General features: G+C 43.0%; 1 protein-coding gene across 2 annotated transcripts in view; it reads right to left on the bottom strand.

Annotated features, from left to right (window-relative positions):
• The window catches only part of CEMIP (cell migration inducing hyaluronidase 1), a 179,317-nt gene that overhangs the window by 144,559 nt on the left and 13,250 nt on the right, over positions 1 to 21,508 (bottom strand). Inside the window, exon 6 of one of the 2 annotated variants that reach the window (XM_058155769.1) lies at positions 8,659 to 8,791. The exons of the other annotated variant lie outside the window; for it this stretch is intronic. The gene's annotated coding sequence lies outside the window, so the exon portion shown is untranslated. The remainder of the gene's footprint in view (positions 1 to 8,658; positions 8,792 to 21,508) is intronic. 2 annotated transcript variants of the gene reach the window in all.

The following is a 21,508-nucleotide window of genomic DNA, read 5'->3' as shown; positions in this document are numbered from 1 at the left end:
AGTCTAGTTATCTACCTTCTTGTGGATAAACTAAATCAAGGATTAGTACGATCTATTCTTCTCTTGCTTATTTGGTTAATTATATCTTGAAAACTCTTCTAGGAACATTAAAGAGCTATTGAATATTTAACACTCTTTGTTATTAGGCGCCCAAAGCAACATTCGTAGGGCGAGATGAAGCCGTCTTCCTGGAGCCAAGCAGGTCTGGGCAGAACACGGCTCTAGATCTCCAGGGTAGAACCAGGAATGAACTCGCAATTATCTCCAACTCCCCAGAGGTTTCAGACTTGCAACAACAACAACATTGTGCTTTTCTGTCCGAAATGATAAGTATCTCCCCATGTGACATTTTGATGACCTACAAGCAAACAAGGGCATCTTGTTTCCAAGTGCTCCTAGCAGGTTCTAAAAGGTTGAGCATGGTTTGAAAATGGTAGAATATAGAATAATGGGGTTGGAAGGGACCTTGGAGGTCTTCTAGTCCAACCCTACACCTTTTCAGACAAATGGTTATCCAACCTCTTCTTAAAAACTTCCAGTGTTGGAGCATTCACAACTTCTGGAGGCAAGTTGTTCCACTGATTAATTGTTCTCACTGTCAGGAAATTCCTCCTTAGTTCTAAGTTGCTTCTCTCCTTGATTAGTTTCCACCCATTGCTTCTTGTTCTGCCCTCAGGTGCTTTAGAGAATAGCTTGACTCCCTCTTCTTTGTGGCAACCCCTGAGATATTGGAACCCTGCTATCATGTCTCCCCTAGTCCTTCTTTTCATTAAACTAGACATACCCAGTTCCTGCAACTGTTCTTTATATGTTTGAGCCTCCAGTCCCCTAATCCTATTGGTTGCTCTTCTCTGCACTCTTTCTAGAGTCTCCACATCTTTTTTACATCATGGCGACTAAAATTGGATGCAGTATTCCAGGTGTGGCCTTACCAAGGCCTTATAAAGTGGTATTAACCCTTCACGTGATCTTGATTCCATCCCTCTGTTGAGGCAGCCTAGAACTGTGTTGGCTTTTTTGGCAGCTGCTGCACACTGCTGGTTCATATTTAAATGGTTGTCCACTAGGACTCCAAGATCCCTCTCACAGTTACTGCTATTGGTGCTAGGGCTTCAGTTGTCTCTTTCCTACTAAGGAGTCGATTCTTAAAGCAACCGCATCTTCTTTTTCTTTTCTCAGGAGGACTCAAAGTAGCCACATCCGAGGGGGGAAAAAATCCATTGCTTTATGGAAGACAGAGAGATGCTGTGCTTGCAATGAGATCTGAAGCTTTTCTCCCTAATAATTTTTTTTGAAACATGCACAGCCAATTTTCATAGTCATGTCACTCATACAAAAATAAAAACACTAAAGGTCTTCTAGTCCTACACAAAAATAGTGTTGAATTTTCTGAACATTCAGGATAGGACCTTGATAAAACTGGAGGCCACAGACCAGTGGTGGGTTTCAAAAAATTTTTTACTACCGGTTCTGTGGGTGTGGCTTGGTGGGCATGCCATTGCTTGGTGGGCATGGCAGAGGAAGGATACTGTAAAATCTCCATTCCTACCCCACTCCAGGGGAAGATAACTGCAAAATTCCCATTTCCTCCTGATCAACTGGGACTTGGGAGGCAGAGAATAGATGGAGGCGGGCCAATCAGAAGTGGTGTTTTCTGGTTCTCCGAACTACTCAAAATTTCTGCTACCGGTTCTCCAGAACTGGTCAGAACCTGTTGAAACCCACCTCTGCCACAGACTGAAAAAGTCCCTCAGAATATTGCAAAATAGAAGAGACCAATATTCAGTATGGCTAGGGAAGCTGTAACCAGGCGGCCTTATTTCTGCAGAATTGCAAATAATAAACCAACCATAGTTTAGCCTAGAAAGCTACATGGAAGCAGCCCAAGAACTGTATTCTTATATCCTATATTCAATGTGATGTCAATTTTGAATATAATATTTTTTTTAAATTTTGCTTTTGGTCCATAGCTTTTCCAAAGTGACCCCATTCTGAAATTACGATCTGCCTTTCAATGTAGCAAAAAGTACATAATCTAAAAGATAACTGTGCTTCAATCGACATCTTGGTCTGGGATGTCAGAATTAAGTTGGCTTGCTGAAAAATGTTGACCAAAGGAAATGCTGCCCAGGATACTGTTGAGTTAGGTGCTGGACTAGGAATTGGAGACCCAGGTAGACAAACTTCAATTCACCTGATGACATTGGGACAACACCATCTTCCAATCCAGTCTATTTCAAACAACTGTTTTCACGCAAATGATTTTGGAGAAGAGAATACGATGGATACTGCCTTGAGTTACTGGAAGAAACTTTGCTACAAACCTAACAAATAAAACCAATCTGGAAAGTATCCAGTAAGCACCCAGCCAACCGAGATCCAGGCTTAAGTCTTGAGATGCAGTTAAAACCTTTTCTAGCTAACTCTGGCTTCCTAGGAGCCTTGGATGGATAAAGAAAACTCACTGAGCATATTCTTGTTATCCTATTGTAAATTCCTAAAACACACATGGGACTTTATAGTATTCCAGAAGAGGATGGCGGCTTCGCTAGGACTGGCAGTGTGTTAACAGAATGAACTATGTATATTCATGAGTATTTCAGATGTGGCTTTTAAACATCAACAAATATGTACTGATTTCAGTACAGGCAGATTGATCACGTATTCGACACTCTAAAAATCCTCTTTCTTTCTTTCTTTTTTTTTTTTTTTGGTCTGAGTGGATGATCCAGCCCTGTTGTCAAGCTAAGAGCATTCCTGCATTTTTCTTCCGCTTCTTAGTTTTGTTCAGCAAGCACACGCATCTGTTCAGCTTACTCAGTATTTCTCCCCTTCTCCTGTAATAAATCTGGTTTCTTTTAAAATACTTCCCCTATTTTTTTGTCTGTTAATATCATTATCTATAGTTTGAGGAGTCAATTCTCTATTTTTGGCACTTTCTTATCTTTTATCACAGGGGTTTCTGGAAAGACGCCACCTTAATTCTTGCAGCTACCTTCAACCTAGTGTATATTTGTACTTATCATTTCTGTCCATTTGATTAAAAATGCCTAGTTTATTGAAAACAGATTTCCTTTGCCCCATTTTTTGCTTATTTTATCAAACCAGATAAAATTCCATTTCCATCAGGTTCCTAGATGTTTCTCTGCTCTTTCCTTAATTTATCCATCTTCTGTAAGACATGTCTTTATTTTTTTATTAAGTGAATAATAAAGGCCCAGGATGCTGTCACTCATCCTTCCCCAACCTCATGTCCTCCAGGAATACACTGCACTGCAAAACACATGGAGAACATCAGGCAGGAGAAGACTGAACTAAATGCAATCCCAGAAATGGCAATAACAACAGTGAGTAAGGCCTTGATTGTTTCCATCACTCCTTCTAGGAGCAAATTTGAGAGGGAGGTGCCAAGGAAGTGAAGCCAAAATTAGAAAACAGAAGGCGTCCTCGGGAGCTTTGTTTTAAAAGATAGATTGGCCCCAGAAGCGTAGAGACCAACACATTCAGTTGTCGACAAGGGGTTGGAAAACTAAATTGAAAACTGCAATAGGGAAAGAAGTAGAACATCCATTGCTTCTGGTCCTGACTAACTAAGGGCAATGGATGGAAGATCATTGCTTCTGGTCCTGACTGACCAGAGGGCAATGGATGGAAGATCATTAAGGCAGATCCAACCTAGAACTATGGATAAATGTCCTGACAGTGAGAACAATTCGCCAAACGGAATGTCTTGCCTTCAGAAGTTGTAGGTGCTCCATCACTGGAGGTTTTCAAAAAAGGGATTGGATAGCCATTTGTCTGAAATGGTTATAGATGTCAACTCGCAAAGCATCCCTAGCCTGCTTTCAAGTTGCCATAGGCAAGCGGGATGGGAAACCGACAAACAGCCCAGCAGCCAAATACAAAACACATTCCAAATATAAAACACATTCCAGACATATCTCTCTCAAGGCTGTCTCCAAGGGTTACCCACAGCGGCCAGATGGGAGTGATTGGCTTGAGGCTCATGATTTAGTTAGGGCATCCATCAGAACCTTGACAATAGGGCTTCCTGCTTGAGCAAGGGGTTGGACTAGAAGATCTCCAAGGTCCCTTCCAACTCTATTTTATTCTATTCCTATTTCCTATTCCTATTTCCTATTCCTATTTCCTATTCCTATTTCCTATTCCTATTTCCTATTCCTATTTCCTATTCCTATTTCCTATTCCTATTTCCTATTCCATTCCATTTCTTATTCCATTCCATTTCCTATTCCATTCCATTTCCTATTCCATTCCATTCCATTCCATTCTCAAGAACTTCAGGACAGATCCCGAGAAGCAACGTAAAGACGTTGCCACTGGACTTTCAGTTTGCAGACTCCAACACAACCTATATTCTAAACAGCAGAACATATGAGTGCAGGTGGATCATCCATCCCAAAGGTGACTTAAAATACCTTAGGAAAGGATCTGTGCTAGAAGCTGATGACTTTCTGAACATAACAGAAGATGTTTTTAGTCTGAAAGTCTTAAAGAGCTTAAGGGCTGATTATCGAAGCGAGATGGGCAGTAAACAAATCTAATAAATAATCTAAGCAAGCACCTATTTAGTTTCAGATACATCAGTCTGGGAGCCAGGACTAGCAAGACCAGGTGCCCTCTCTGACCCATAATTCTGACCCATAATTCTCTTCACTAGCAAGACCAGATCCCCTTTCTGACCCATAATTCTGACCCATAATTCTCTTCGCTAGGATGCTCATGTTTTCAAGGACCTATTTGTGACGCTCAGGGGCACTGAGTTTTTTTTCCTTTTCTGTGCTACTCCCAACCCTGAGAATGCATTTGGCTTTCGTTCTTTCAAACAGACCTTCCTTTCAGCCGGGCCCTTAAGAATCTGACTAATAACGATTAAGCTTTTGTTGAAATTTTGTATTCTAGTCATGTCGTATTTTATTTTTACAGCTAACTGCCTTGAGTGCCAGACAGATAGAAGGGCAGGGTGTATAATTGAAACAATAAAGTTAATTAAATGAAGAGGGGGTGGGTGGGGGCAGAGAGAATTAAAGTCATGGCACTTAGAGACAAGATCCCTGTGGAAGTGAAAACTCTACTCGGATCTTGCCAGAAGGGATCCAAATCAAATTTTTCTTAAAGGAGACACAAATCCAAAGAGGTGGTAGACTCTCAATTCTAAATGGTGCCGTACTTGCCCAGTTCCCCCATTGGAGGACTCTTCAATTGAATCCAAAACTTTATTTTTTTTTATTTTCATATTATTTCACATTTTATATTATTTTATATTTTATTTTATAATTTTATTTTATTTTCCATGATGGAGCTGTCTCTGTCCTTTCACCCGATTTTGTTTTTAATTTGGTGTTCTGTGCGACGTGCTATGCTTGCTTACTTATTTATTTTGCTTCACGTATGTGGCCAACCATCTCAACAAGTGACTCTGGGCAAGGGACCATCTTACCTTAAAAACAATTCCAATTGCAAAGACAAAAATTACCTTAGAATAGGATAGAATAACAGAGTTGGAAGGGACCTTGGAGGTCTTAATACCAACCTGCCTTCCATGGAGGACCTGTATACTGCACGAGTCAAAAAGGGGGCTGTGAAAATATCTATAGATCCCTCATCCTGGACATAAACTGTTTCAACTCCTACCCTCAAAACGACGCTATAGAGCACTGCACACCAAGACAACTAGACACAAGAACAGTTTCTTCCTGAACGCCATCACTCTGCTAAGAAAATAATTCCCTCAACACTGTCAAACTAAATCTGCACTACTATTAATCTTCTCATCGTTCCCATCACCCATCTCCTTCCACTTATGACTGTAACTTTGTTGCTGGTATCCTTAAGATTTATATTGATTGTTTCCTAGTATGACTTGATTGCTTATTTGTTCCCTATGACTATCACGAAGTGTTGTACCTTATGATTCTTGATGAATGTATCTTTTCTTTTTATATACACTGAGAGTATATGCACCAAAGACAAATTCCTTCTGTGTCCAATCACACTTGGCCAATAAAGAATTCTATTCTATCCTATCCTATCCTATCCTATCCTATTCTATTCTATTCTATTCTATTCTATTCTATTCTATTCTATTCTATTCTATTCTATTCTATTCTATTTTAATTCTAATTCTAATTCTAGTCTAGTCTAGTCCAACCCACTGCTTGACTCTTTTTGTTCACCTAAATCTCAGCTATTCCCTCTATTGGCATTACAGGGAGTCTTACAATTTACAACAGTTTGTTTAGTGACCATTCAAAGTTACGCTACTGGAAAAAAGGGACTTGTGTCTGTTTTTCACACTTATGACCGTTGTATTTTGGTCATGTGATCAGAATTTCAACGCTTGGCAACTGACTCATATTTATGATGGTTGCAGTGTCCCGGGGGTCACGTGATCCCCTTTTGTGACCTTCTGACAAGCAAAGCCCATGGGGGGAAATCCAGATTTACTTAACAACCGTGTTACTAACTTAACAACTTCAGTGATTCTCTTAACAAATGCAGCCAGAAGCATCGTAAAATGAGACAAAGCTCACTTAGCAAATGTTCTCACTTAGCAACAGGAATGTTGGGCTCAACTGTAGTCCTAAGTCTGAGGACTACCCATATTCCCTTTGAGTGTACCCATTTCATTTTAATTCATCCCCATTCTTTTTAGAATGAGTTTTTAGACATTTACTCTTAGGAAGCTGATTGCTAAAAGAGCCTCAATGGGGGGAAAAAAAGAAAAGAAGAGCTGGAGCTAACGGTAGCCACCCCTCCAATCCCAGGAAAACTGCTAAACCATGAAGATGGATGAGTTAATACCAAGCGTGGATCAAATCTCAATAAATGGGAAAGATTTATTTGCTCTCCCTAAATTGACCTTTAAATTTAATAGGAAACTAAGATGAAGATCTACAGAGCAAATCCTAAAATGAGCCCTCCCACTTTTTTGAAAGCGATTGTCAGATAACCTCCTCAACAGCAGAGTCACAGAGGACCCACACAAGAATGTAATAGTCTATATCTCTCTCTCTGTCTCTGTCTCTCTCTCTCGCTCGCTCTGTCTGTCTGTGTCTCTGTGTGTGTCCTTCTCTCTCTATCTCTATCTCTCTGTGTCTCTCTCACTCTGTCTATCCCTCTGTGTGTGTGTGTGTGTCTCCTGCTCTCTGTCTCTCTGTCTCCTCTCTGTCTCTCTCTCCTGCTCTCTCTCTCTTTCTCTGTGTCTCTCTCTCGCTCTGTCTGTCTGTCTCTGTCTCTCTCTCTGTCTCCCTCTCTCTGCCTCTCTGTCTCTTGCTCTGTCTCTCGCTCTGTCTGTCTGTCTCTTTCTTTCTTTCTCTCTCTCTCTCTCTCTCTCCTTCTCTCTGTCTCTGTCTCTCTCCTTCTCCCTCTCTGTCTTTCTCTCTGTGTTTCTCTCTCTCTGTATGTCTGTCTCCTCTCTTGTCTCTCTGTCTCTCTCATTCTCTGTCTGTCTGTGTCTGTGTCTCTCTCTCCTTCTCTCTCTCTGTCTCTCTCTCACACTCTGTGTCTCTCTCACTCTGTCTGTCTGTCTCTGTCTCTGTCTGTCTGTCTCTTTCTTTCTCTCTGTCTCTCTGTTTCTCTCTCTGTCTCTCTGTGTGTGTCTCCTTCCTCTGTGTGTGTGTGTGTGTGTCTCTCTTTCTCTTGTTCTGTCTGTCTGTCTCTCTCTCTGTGTGTATCTCGCTCTGTCTGTCTGTCTGTCTCTCTCTCTCTCTCTCTCTCTGTCTCTCACACACACAGTTTCTCTCGCTCCCTCTCTCTGTGTCTCTGTCTCTCTCTCTTAGCTTGGTCTGTTGGCAAGATATGATCTTACGTGTGTGTGTGTGTGTGCGGGCTGAAAGCATTTTACTGGCTGCTAATTGCACAGAGGTGAAATACAAATGTCGCTGATGACCTTTAAAGTTCTGTGCAGGCTATGTCCAGTTCCCCGAAAAGAATGCCTCTTTCTATCAAATCCCCAGCCCCAACTGTTCAGATCCGGGAGAGAGAGAGGTGGGGGGAGAGATAGTTCCTGACAACTGCCAGAAGTTCATCTCATGGAGCTCAGGATCAAACCTTCTTTGTTGTTGTCCGAGTTCTCTGGAATGTACTCTGCGCCACATGAAAAGGATTTCCCAGGTGGCTTTCAGAAAACCTTTAAAACATATCCTTTCCCATTGAGGAAGAGAATACACGCAGCTCAAGGTCAAACGCAAGTGAGCACCAAGAAGGGCTTTGAGGTGGTTGCATTGTCTTGAGGATCAAGTCACAAAACATGGATGAAGCAAAACCAAATGCACGGAGGAGAAAGGAAAGACTGAGAAAGTTGCGGTTGGATGGAATGAATAAGATCACGAAGCACAAAGACATGAGAATGTTACGGAAGAAAAGACAACCAATGAATGAAGAAGTATATGGTGGCGGCATATGATGAAAAGCAAGGATAAACAAAGAAGCATATTGAAGAGCGTATAATGTAATTTTAGCTACGTTTCCTTTTCTTTTTCCTTACCTAATGCTGTTCATTTCTTTGACTTACTATGTCCCGGTTTCTATGCTTGACATAACACTGCTTACTCTGAATAGGGACAGTATGCTGGGTATGTATGTATGTATGTATGCAACCGACCAAAATTAACCACAAATTGTGAATGAACTTACTTATTTCAGGGCAGTGTCCTGAATACACCATTGGCGCCTCTCTCTCCGGAGCTGTTTTGTCCTCCCCAAGATCCAACGCTGTGATCTTTGCCAACGAAGACAGAAGGAGTTACTTCCTGACGGCGGCTTTCATCTATGGAGAAAGTTCCATTGCTATAATTAGATGGGCAGCAATGCCCTAAATGTGCAAAAACCAGTAAGAACATATCAACCTTGCATCAAAGCCTGTCCAACTTTGCTGAAGGGGAAGGAAGGGAAGGGAAGGGAAGGGAAGGGAAGGGAAGGAAGGAAGGGAGGAAGGAAGGAAGGAAGGAAGGAAGGAAGACCACACCTGGAATCCAGTTTTGATTACATTACAAGAAAGATGTTGAGACTTTGGGGAAATAATGCAAAGAAGAGCAACTAAGATGATTAAAGACCAGGAGACAAAAGCATATGAAGAATGTTTGCAGGAAATGGGTATGGTTAGTCTGGAGAAAAGAAGGACTGGGGTGACATGATAGCAATATTCCAGTATTTGAGAGAGGGTCAACTTATTTTCCAAGGCACCAGAAGGTAGGAAAAGAAAAAAAGGATGGAAACTAATCAAGGAGAGAAGCAACCTAGAATTAAGGAGAAACTTCCTAACAATGAGAATAATTAACCAGTGGAACGGCTTGCCTTTGGAAGTTGTGGGTGCTTCATCATCACTGGAGGTTTTTAAGAAGAGACTGGACAGCCACCTGTCTGAAACGGTAATAGGGTCTCCTGTTTCAGCAGGAGGTTGGACTAGAAGACCTACAAGGTCCCTTCCAGCTCTATTCTGGTGGATGGATGGATGGATGGATGGATGGATGGATAGATGGAACGAAGGGAAAAAAATAGATCAGTGAGAAAGGAAGGAAGGAAAATAGATGAGTTAGAGAGGAAGGAAGGAAGCAATGAAGGAACTAAGGAGAAATAGAAAGTAGAGAGAAAGGAAGGAAGGAAGGAAGGAAGGAAGGAAGGAAGGAAGGAAGGAAGGAAGGAAGGAAGGAAGGAAGGAAGGAAGGAAAAATAGATGAGTTAGAGAGGAAGAATGGAAAATTTTATGAGTGAGAAAGGAAGGAAGGAAAATAGATGAGTTAGAGAGGAAGGAAGGAAGGAATGAAGGAGAAATAGATAGTAGAGGAAGGAAGGAAGAAAGGAAGGAAGGAAGGAAGGAAGGAAGGAAGGAAGGAAGGAAAAATAGATGAGTTAGAGAGGAAGGAAGCAATGAAGGAACAAAGGAGAAATAAATAGTAGAGAGGAAGGAAGGAAGGAAGGAAGGAAGGAAGGAAGGAAGGAAGGAAGGAAGGAAGGAAGGAAGGGCCTAATGAAAAGGCTTAAAGTGCACATATTTGGCGTTTGGAATGTTTGGGGATCACAAAATGGCTGTCAGAAGTCAAGCTGGTGACAGTGGACCTTGCCACCTTCTGCCTCCCAAGATGCTCTCCAACAACTCTTTGGCCAGCTTTCTTTGGCCTCTTTCTCCTGGGCCTCTACCCAAAGCCACGGCCTGCAGCTCCTGCCATATTTATTTTCCAGGGGCCCCAGATGGGGGATAGAGGCATTCCTCCAATAAGGATGACAGCGGAGGTTGGTATTTTTATTTTGCAGCATGCTGTCTTCCGATTTTTTTTTTGTTTTAATTAAAAGAGCATTTTTTAAAAATGAAGCTAGAACGGGCCAAGGGCCATTTGGCTAGCTAATAAAACCATGCGTCTGTTCCAAATGGAAATGTTTTCATGTCAGCACACATGGAATTTACGCTTTGCAAGGAGACGTGGAGCTACTTTCTAACAGGCAAGAGAGTTTTATTAGCTCTCAGCAATCAATAAAAACATTAAAAGCAAAAACAAAAGCGCAACAACCCACATAAACCCCAAGGAAAAGGAAAACATCCAGAAAATGAGCTATAACAAAAAGAAAAAAAGTGCATAGTTTGGGATTACATATAAATGCATCGGTAATCCTAAACAGATATAATTTTAAACTTTTTCAGTCTTTCCATCCAAAGGTTTATTTGTACAGAAAGAGGCAATCTAAGAGGAATTACTTCGTTGATAGAATCAAAACCTGCTGAATGAAAGAATTCAAGATTCTTTGTGGCCTGAAGTAATTCTTCATTGGCGCTATTGGCCAGAATTAAATACCATTGATCAAATTAGGATACCCAATAAGGAAGGGGTGTGTGTGTGCGTGTATGTGTGTGTAAAGAAATCCTCTGGATTGGCTGGATATGTGTGTGTGTGTTTGTGTATAAAATATGCTGCTATGATCATCTATCATCTATCTATCTATCACTTTCTATCCATTTATTATCTATCTATCCATCCATCCATCCAGTGATGGGATTCAAGTAATTTAACAACCGGTTCTCTGCCCTAATGATTTCTTCCAACAACCAGTTTGCCAAACTGCTCAGAAAGTTAACAACCGGTTCTCCTGAAGTGGTGCGAACTGGCTGAATCCCACCACTGCATCCATCCATCCACCATCTTTCATCTATCTATCTATCTATCCACCCACTATCTATCTATCTATCTATCCACTTATTATCTATCCATCCATCCATCCATCATCCATCATCTATCTCTTTCTATCCACCGATTATCCATCCATCCGTCTGTCTGTCTGTCTACCTATCTACCTATTATCTATCAACTATCCATCCATCCGTCTGTCTGTCTGTCTACCTATCTACCTATTATCTATCAACTATCCATCCATCCATCTATGTCCAGCCAATCCAGAGGATTTCTTTAAGAATTTGAAACTCCTCTTTTCCAATAGGAAGGTTTTCCTTTAGAACAGTGCTTCCCAAATCTGGTAAATTATGCCCAAACTAGGTAAAAATGGTTTTTCCTTGGGTAACAACATACAAACGCATTACCCATCACAGGAGGGACATTTGAACTGACTTAAATGACTTAAACTGTGGAATTAAGATTTAAGCATGATTTGAGGCTGTAGCTTTTCAAAGTCGAGTGGAGGAGGTATAGTGAAGGTTTCATGCTCCAAATGGTTGAAAAACAAGAACTTCTGCACATTCTCAGTTGTATGTTGTGGTTGTGTGTATGAAGTTGTGTGTGCTCCATCACTGGAGACTTTCAAAAAGAGGCTGGAAAAACCATTTATCTGAAATGATATAGGATCTCCTGCTTTAGCAGGGGGTTGGACTAGAACAGGGGTCTCCAACCTTGGCAACTTTAAGACTTGTGGACTTCAACTCCCAGAGTTCCTCAGCCAGCTTTGCTGGCTGAGGGACACTGGGAGTTGAAGTCCACAAGTCTTAAAGTTGCCAACGTTGGAGACTCCTGGACTAGAAGACCTCCAAGGCCCCTTCCAACTCTATCCTATGTTCATGTTCATCGAGTGACCCTCAGCTTCCTCCAAGACTACCTTTGATCAGTCACCTTCCACAACTGATGTCTGAAATCATTACCCATCATTCTAGAAGATCATCTCTCCTCTCCCAGTACAGCCCTTGACTTACAACAATTCATTTAGTGACCATTCGAAGTTACGACATCACTGAAAAAAAGAGACTTATGACCATTTTTCATACTTATGACCGTTGTAGCATCCCCATGGTCAGGTGATTTACATTCAGACAAGTGATTCCACTTGTGAAACCCCAAGCAGAGAATAATCATAAATCCCAGAGAATTTGCAGCACTGATCAAAAGGGCCCAGCAGAGATTATACTACTGGAGACTTCTCAGGAATCAACAACTGAATGAAAAACTGCTGGTGGTCCTCTACAGCTGCACCATAGAGAGTATTTTAACTTACTGCATCTGTGTATGGTTTGCCAATTGCACATTGGCAGATAGGACAGCACTCCAGAGGGTCAACGTCATTGCCCAGAGGATCATGGGTTGCCCTCTCCCCTCTCTGGAAGAGATTTATAGCTCTGGCTGCCTTCAAAACATTCTTGAAGATCCATTTCATCCTGGGCACCTTTTTTTTTTTTAAACTATTACCATCTGGCAGGCGGTACCGGACAATAAAAACGAGGACAAATAGGCTGAGAAAAAACAGCTTCTATCCCAGAATAGTAACTATATTGAATTCTACTGTATAGTGCAATATTAATGCGGTATCAGGGTTTTTTGATTCAATTGTATAGAATGCGAAGGATGTGTGTTTTTATATGTACAAAGTACACTGAAGATGGCATTTAATTTTGTGGTACGGGGTGCAATGACAATAAAGTAAAGTAACTTAACTAAGAGGACGTGGTGGCTCAGGGGCTAGGACGTTGACCTTGTTGATCGAAAGGTCGGCAGCTCAATGGATCGAATCTCTAGTGCTGCCGTGTAACGCGGTGAGCTCGGCAGTTCACCAGTTCGAATCCCTCGTGCCGCGTAACAGGGTGAGCTCCGGTGACTTGTCCCGGCTTCTGCCAACCTAGCAGTTCAAAAGCAGGTAAAAAATGCAAGTAGAAAAATAGGGACCACCTTTGGTGGGGAAGGTAACAACGTTCCGTGCGCCTTTGGCGTTGAGTCATACCGGTCACATGACCACGGAGACATCTTCGGACAGTGCTGGCTCTTCGGCTTTGAAATGGAGATGAGCACCACCCCCTAGAGTCGGCAACGACTAGCACATATGTGCGAGGGGAACCTTTACCTTTACCTTTTAACTAAACTAAACTGGCATTTAGTTTTAATGCACAGCGTGCAATGACAATAAAGTAACGTAACTAAACTAAACTAATTGGAAATAGCTGTACACGCGGCTAGGGGAGGAGGGTCAGTCCAAAGCTAACTCTCCCCCCTCCAAAATTTCTTGAGCTGAAACAGAGCCCCCGAGTTCCAGCTTCCTGGCAGCGTGTCTGCAGGCTGGAAGGGCTTCAAATATGCTGAGCTTATGTGACTGAGTATTGTACTTCCAGACTATAAATAGCCAGGCTGGAATCCTACAGTAGGAAAAGAATCTCCTGGACTGTTAAGCCCTCAGGAATGGGGGAAATATGCTGACTTGGAAGTCGTCCCACGATTCAGGAAACTCCCCCCCTCTTCGAAACTCTGCTCTCTCCTTTCCTAGATCTATGGATGCCACAGCAGGCATGGGTACTTTCCCAAAATCTACAAGCTGGTGAGTTACAGGCAGTCCTCGACTTACAACCGTTCATTGAGTGGCCATTCAAAGCAGGGGTGAAATCCAGCAGGTTCTGACAGATTCTGGAGAACCGGCTGCGGAAATTTTGAGCAGTTCGGAGAACCGGTAAATGCCACCTCTGGCTGGCCCCAGAGTGGGGAGGGAAAGGGGATTTTGCAGTATTTTTTCCCTGCAACGCCCACCAACCCATCCCCACAAAGCCGGTAGTAAAAAAATTTGGATTTCACCACTGCTTCAAAGTTATGACAGCCCTGAAAAAAGTGACTCACGACCATCTTACATTAAAAACAATTCCAATCACAAAGACAAAAATTACACCTTGACTCCTTTTGTTCGCCAAATTTTCTCGACTTATTCCAGGGGTGAAATCCAGCAGGTTCTGACAGGTTCTGGAGAACCGGTAGCGGAAATTTTGAGTAGTTCGGAGAACCGGCAAATGCCACCTCTGACTGGCCCCAGAGTCGGGTGGGAATGGAGATTTTGCAGTATCCTTCCCCTGCCATGCCCACGAATCCATGCCACGCCCACCAAGCCAGGCCCACAGAACAGGTAGTAAAAAAATTTAGATTTCACCACTGGCTTATTCCCTGCGTTAGCATTAAAGGGAGGCACTAGGCTCAAGGTTGACTCAGCCTTCCATCCTTCCGAGATGGGTAAAATGAGGACCCAGATTGTTGGGGGCAACATGTTGACTCTGTAAACTGCTTAAGGAGGGCTGTCAAGCACTGTGAAGCAGTATATAAGTCTAAATGCTTTTTTTTATTTATTTACATTTATATCCCGCCCTTCTCCGAAGACTCAGGGCGGCTTACATTGTGTAAGGCAATAGTTTCATCCTATTTGTATATTTATATACAAAGTCAACTTATTGCCCCCCCCCAACAATCTGGGTCCTCATTTTACCTACCTTATAAAGGATGGAAGTCTGAGTCAACCTTGGGCCTGGTGGGACTCGAGCCTGCAGTAATTGCAAGCAGCTGTGTTTAATAACAGGCTTCTTACAGCCTGAGCCACACCATGGCTATAGCTATAGCTATAGCTATTGCTACATGTGTGGGAAGTAAGCCTTTGCTTTGCACCTATCCTTGAGGGAGAAGTATAGGAGGACAACACAGCTAGACCTGTTTGATGCTTCATTTTCAGGAATGGCTCCAAAGCAAGCAGCCTGGAAGATTCTGATACCAGATAAATACAAATAAACAACAGTGTAATAGCCAAAGGCTATGATAATAACGTGCATAGTTTAAACATGCAAATCTATCTATCTATCTATATATATATATATAAAAGCGAAAACCACTCACACTGTAAACACAAAATCTCTAAAACCATAAAGCCTACAAACTTGAAATTTGCCATGTATGTTCCTCTTGGCTTCTAAGTACTCACTAAGAAAGGATTTTTCGAAATGACCATCAGAGCATTAGTATTTCCTATATTATGATTAACACGCTCTAATGCTAAGGAGTTCTACTCCTCCTCCCCACCTGAAAAGAAATCTTTTCCAAATGCAAAACACAAGCAGAGGAGAGGAGTTTCAATTTCAGTTTTACTTTCACAGCCACAAGCAGCTTTACTACAGAACAGTTGAGCTAAGCCACGCCCAGCCTCCTTCCTGTCTCCTTCTTGCTCACACAGCAAATACTGTTTGAGTTTCCAAACACCCCTCAACTCTTTCACACACTGACAGGATGCTAGCCAGATGAATACCAATGGATGCTGCGGGCTGGGACATTCTACTCCTCCTCCCCCTCTGTTCCAACTGCCAGTTGGATTACATTAACACACTCTGATGCTACGGAGTTACACATTCTACATTTAAGTTTCAGGCTGCAAGTGTCAATTTATCAAGCCCGAGCACAGAGTTTCGTAAGCGTCCAGTTAATGCAAAATATAATTTGAAAAGGTTATAAAAGCAGTCTTGGACATAAAATCAATACCTCGGTATTCTGCCCACTTTTCTAGAACAACTGGAATTATTATTTTTTCCATAAAGCAGACGTAATCTACTTTTTCTATCTGGGGCCCTCCAGATACATTGGGCTATAATTTCCACAGCATCCAAACAAGTATTAGCCAACCTGGATGGGAATTCAGTCAATGCACAAAATGTCCCGCCAAAGGACACACTTTGTCCTTTGGCAAAACCCATTTTGGTTGGGTTTGCCTAACATGCTACTCTAAGCCAAAACGGAGCTGAGTAACTGTTGTGTCTCATCCGATCTCACCACAGCCGGGGCCTTCTTATCTGCTTCCAAACACGGAGGAATGTCCTAGTATGCCTCCCGGCCCCAGCCCTGGCTCCATGCCCAGACAGGCTGAAGAGGAGGAAGTATCTCCAGCCCCCAGCTCTGGCTCCATGCCCAGGCAAACGGAGCAACTAGACCCCGACCCCTCCTTCACAGCATGTGAGCCTGAGGGAGGTCAATTGCCAACAGCTGCAGACTGGAGTGACCCTCGCGTCAGAAGACTTGATAGACGGAGGCAACAGAAGGAAGGGAGGGGCAGGCCTGGATAAGTGCTGAGTCATGGAGCCACACCCCATGGCCTATATAAAGGATCTGCTTTCTGGCAGTCTCTGAGTCAGGCAAAGTCTAAACATATCTTGCTGAAGTCACTTTCTGGTCTCCTGCCTGCCCTGAGGGCTTTGCTAGGACTTTGGCAGAGCTGCAGAGGCACACCTGATTCAGATTTCCCTGACCCGGCCGTCAGCGGAGGAGTGGGACACGACAGTAACTCATGATTCAACTTGTTGTAGAACCCAACCTTGTTTGCAAAATGTTCTAGGAATGAGGTCGTTACATGAAGCCCTCATGGGGTTCCTTTGTTATGCAAGTGCAGCCATTGTCTTTGGGTTAACTTGGATTTTGGTTATAGCATGTTAGGTGAATCCAGCCCTTGAGTGATATACCAGATGCCAGAACAGAAATAGAATTTTATTTAGTTTTAATTTTAAGTTAAATTAAGTTTCTTAGGGTAATTAACAGATAAAACATCCTATTTCGTCTTCCGGGCAGGTGAATTAGTTTGAAAACTGATGAGACTTAGTTTTAGATCTCTACCCCAGGTTGTCTGAATGATGCCATGGATATCCTATCCCAGTGCCTGGAGGCCGTGAGGGCCTGGATGGAGAACCATAGACCACAGCTCAACCCAAGCAAGACAAGAGTGGGTTTCTGTCCTTCCTGGTGCCGAGGGACCTTCTCTCTTTGGTTCTGGGTTGGGTGGCACTACTTCAGACAATCCCAGTGTGACAACTTACACATTACATTTTGGTGGCAACTTCTGGGAGCCTTGAGGACTACACCCAGGCTTTCAAGAAGCCACGTGGTAGAGTTTATTCAGGCTGCAGAAATCCAAAGGGTTTTTTTCCCCCTCTTAGTTCTGATAAGTAAGCAGGTAGAGAGCTCAAGAATGTTGGGACCTTCTTCCACAGAAGGATGGTTCCGCCCACATATTTAAAGTCAAAAGCAAATCAAGACAGTTGTTGCATGTCAAAAGCCAAGTTGGCAAACCCTTCCATACTTCCACCTCTCACAATACTAGACAACACAGTATCAACAGTAGAAACCTTTAAATTTCTAGGTTCTATCATATCGCAAGATCTAAAATGGACAGCTAACATCAAAAATATCATCAAAAAAGGACAACAAAGAATATTCTTTCTGCGCCAACTCAGTAAGCTCAAACTGCCCAAGGAGCTGCTGATCCAGTTCTACAGAGGAATTATTGAGTCTGTCATTTGCACCTCTATAACTGTCTGGTTCGGTTCTGCAACCCAACAAGAAAGACACAGACTTCAGAGGATAATTAGAACTGCAGAAAAAATAATTGCTACCAACCTGCCTTCCATTGAGGACCTGTATACTGCACGAATCAAGAAGAGGGCCATGAAAATATTTACAGATCCCTCACATCCTGGACATAAACTGTTTCAACTCCTACCCTCAAAACGACGCTATAGAGCACTGCACACCAGAACAACTAGACACAAGAACAGTTTTTTCCCCGAAGGCCATCACTCTGCTAAACAAATAATTCCCTCAACACTGTCAAACTATTTACTGAATCTGCACTACTATTAATCTTCTCATAGTTCCCATCACCAATCTCTTTCCACTTATGACTGTATGACTGTAACTTTGTTGCTGGCAATCCTTATGATTTATATTGATATATTGACCATCAATTGTGTTGTAAATGTTGTACCTTGATGAAGGTATCTTTTCTTTTATGTACACTGAGAGCATATGCAACAAGACAAATTCCTTGTGTGTCCAATCACACTTGGCCAATAAAAAATTCTATTCTATTCTATTCTATTCTATAACTATGGGAAATGCTATTCTATTCTATATGGCCATGATGGCGAATCTATGGCACACGTGCCAGAGATGGCATGCAGCACCCTCTCTGATGGCACGCGAGCCGTTGCCCCAGTTCAGCTCTGCTGCGCATGCGCGCGCACCTCCCCCTGACCAGCTGGTCTTCGAAGGGGTGTGTGTGTGTGCAGGGACGGCATGCATGCAAGCGCAGGAGGGTGGAGAACATGCAGGGGGCTGCACGCACATTGCATTTTGGGGATTTGGGCGCACTTTAGGCACTCGGTCCGGAAAAGTTTAGCCTTCACTGCTGCATGGAATAGTGTCAACAGGAGAAAGATATTAGTGCACCATAGAATCTTGACAAGCAAGCGTCTCCTGTAGCATCTTCCCTGCGGGAAGTTCAGACTTGAAACTGTGTGCCAACACAAGAATGCATTCTCAGGTTGCCCTACTGAACGGAGACATGACCTCAGCTCGTAGAGAAGGCTGCAAGTGTAGCTTATCAGATGCATGAATCAAGGACAATACAGCAGTTCTCCTAGTCAACAAGCCCATTTGATAGGATTTGCCAACATTCCCCAGAGCAAACAGCAGTGACTCCTGCTTTAACTGACAAGGCTGTGTCAAAGTCTATATATAAAATGCATTATGCGGTGTGGGTTCGGCAACCATGCCAGCCCTTCATCAGCTGTCAGATGGGAAAATGAGTAAGCATTTAATTGCCTCTGTATGGCAACACCCACAGGGAGCGATCTCCCAAGCTACGAGTAGGAGACACCACATGTTTGGGCCTGAGAAATACATGCAGGAATCTGGCAAGTTCAAACACCCATCTTCGGTTTCGCAGAACCATGTTCACAACGTGTCTACCAAGGTTAGCCATCGTGTCAAGAGGACGCGCGAAGTTCGGGGAGCCAACTTAAATCAGCCGACAGCTCTGGAATCGTGTTGTACTGCAGTTTAGTTCTTTTTTAAGTTGGTTCTCTGACAGCTAAACTGGTGCAAGTGTCCTGATTCTTCTTGTAAAGATCTCGTTGTTAAAAAGCTGGGTTAAAACACTGCGAAGGATCTCATGGCATCCTAACAATCGTTCTCAAGATTTCACACACATTAAGGACCCTCCTCCCAGAAAAGAGAGCACAATGCAACAGATGAGTTGTACTAAGGTTCGGTGACTCTATGCAATGTTACAAAACGTCCTGTCCTGTCCTGTCCTGTCCTGTCCTGCATTCTATTCTGCATTCTATCTGATCTTATCCTACATTCTATCCTATATTCTATTCTATTCTACATTTTATCCTATCCTATCCTATCCCATCCTATCCTACGGTATCCTAGCAATAGTAATAGCACTTTGACTTATATACTGCTTCATAGTGCTTTTACAGCCCTCTCTAAGCGGTTTACAGAGCCAGCCTTTTGCCCCCCAACAATCTGGGTCCTCATTTTACCCACCTCGGAAGGATGGAAGGCTGAGTCAACCTTGAGCCTGGTGAGATTTGAACTGCTGAACTGCAGCTAGCAGTCAGCTGAAGTAGCCTGCAGTACTGCACTCTAACTACTGCACCACCTCGGCTCTATCTTACATTCTATCCTATCCTATTATCCTATCCATTCTATCCTATCTTATCCTATATTCCATTCTATTCTATCCTACTTTCTATCCTATCCTACATCCTACATCCTATCCCAGTGTTGGCGAACCTTTTCGGCACCGAGTGCTGAAACGGGAGCGTGTGCGTGCCAGAAACTGGAAGAGCAGTCGCCTGGTGCACATACATGCAGCGGGAAGATGATCTTCTGGTTTCCAGAGCCTTCATGTGCACTGCCCACCTAGGCTTCTGGTTTCTGGCGCACATGCGCACATGAAGACCAGCTGGCCGGGGTGCATGCGTGTGCTGGAAACCGGAAGAGCAGTTGCCCAATGCATGCATGCGCACCAGCCACCTGGTCTTCTGGTTTTTGGCACTCCTGTGCATGTGAAGACCAGCTGGCCAGTGCGCCGGAACTCAAAAGAGCAATGTGCGACGGTTCGCGTGCCCGGAGAAATGGCTCTACATGCCATAGGTTCACCATCACTGTCCTATCCTATCCAGTCCATATTAACTCTGGGAGTTTTCCCCCTTGAGTTAGCAACAGCACAGAGACCAGTCAAGGGCCCTACAAGGCAACCATATTGAACACCTGCAAACACCTGCTAAACCCCATGTCACTGATTTCTTTAGGCGAAGGTTTAATTTTCACTGTCTAATGCTCTCTCCTGCTAGTATGTACAGTATGTGCTTTGGTATCCCCGCACTCCCGTGCAAAAAGAGATAGAATTTTTGGGCCATGAGCCCAAAAGACATTCTGAAAACATTTTGGATAGATTCCTTCAGCATTATCCTGTATGGTAGGTGGAGTGCCAAATTTGACCACAACCGAAGGTTTTATGGAATAGTCCTCAACACATATTGTTGGAGAGCACAATAGTTATTTATTGCGTTATCAAGCTATATATAAGTTAACACTTTGGAAATGACCCAAATCTTCTCATATTTGAAAGCCCAGAAGGGATCTCAAAGATTTGGCTTTAGGAGAAATTGACGTGATCCCATTTCTTAGCCCCCCCTGCCCAAACCTACCCCAGACCACAAATCTTTTCAGCTATGCAAGCAGAGGAAGAGCTAAACTGACATGATCAGTTTATCAATTATCTGTGGAATGCAACATAATTTTCAGATATAATACTACGTTCCTTAGGATCATAAATCAGTACGACTTTGTATACAGTTTAACTGGATTGGAAGCCATGATGCTAGGCCATCATTTGGTGGGGATGGGGGGAAAGGAATCCATATTGAGGCAATGCTTAAACCAATATGATGATTTAAGTGCTTGGAAAGCTGACAAGGACACAGCGCATAGCATAATAAAATTGATCGGGTTGGATAAATTCCTTGGCCTTTGGCCCAGGGGTGAAATCCAGCAGGTTCTGACAGGTTCTGGAGAACTGGTAGGGGAAATTTGGAGCAGTTCAGAGAACCGGCAGCGGAAATTTTGAATAGTTTGGAGAACCGTCAAATACCACCTCTGGCTAGCCCCAGAGTGGGATGGGAATGGAGATTTTGCAATCTCCTTCCCCCAGGAGTGGGGATTTTGCAGTATCCTTCTGCTGGAATGGGATGGGAATGGAGATTTTGCAGTATCTTAGCCTGACAACATCTTTCCATGGGGTGAACCAAGTCTTTTAGTTCTACAACTGTTATCATGTGAAACCAAGATTGAATGATTGCTTCTATTAACTGGGTTTGTTGCTGGGTCGCTTCTGACTAACCAGTTTCTTTAATCAGCTCCATAGATTTTTAATTGGGTGAAGGTCTGGACTATTCCCAGGACATTCCAGCAGTGGAATATGA

Source organism: Ahaetulla prasina, chromosome 13 (assembly GCF_028640845.1).
Source record: "Ahaetulla prasina isolate Xishuangbanna chromosome 13, ASM2864084v1, whole genome shotgun sequence".
In the NCBI taxonomy this organism is placed as follows: Eukaryota; Metazoa; Chordata; class Lepidosauria; order Squamata; family Colubridae; genus Ahaetulla; species Ahaetulla prasina.
Note: the sequence above shows the minus strand (reverse complement) of the source record. Positions and strands in the feature narration are given on the sequence as shown.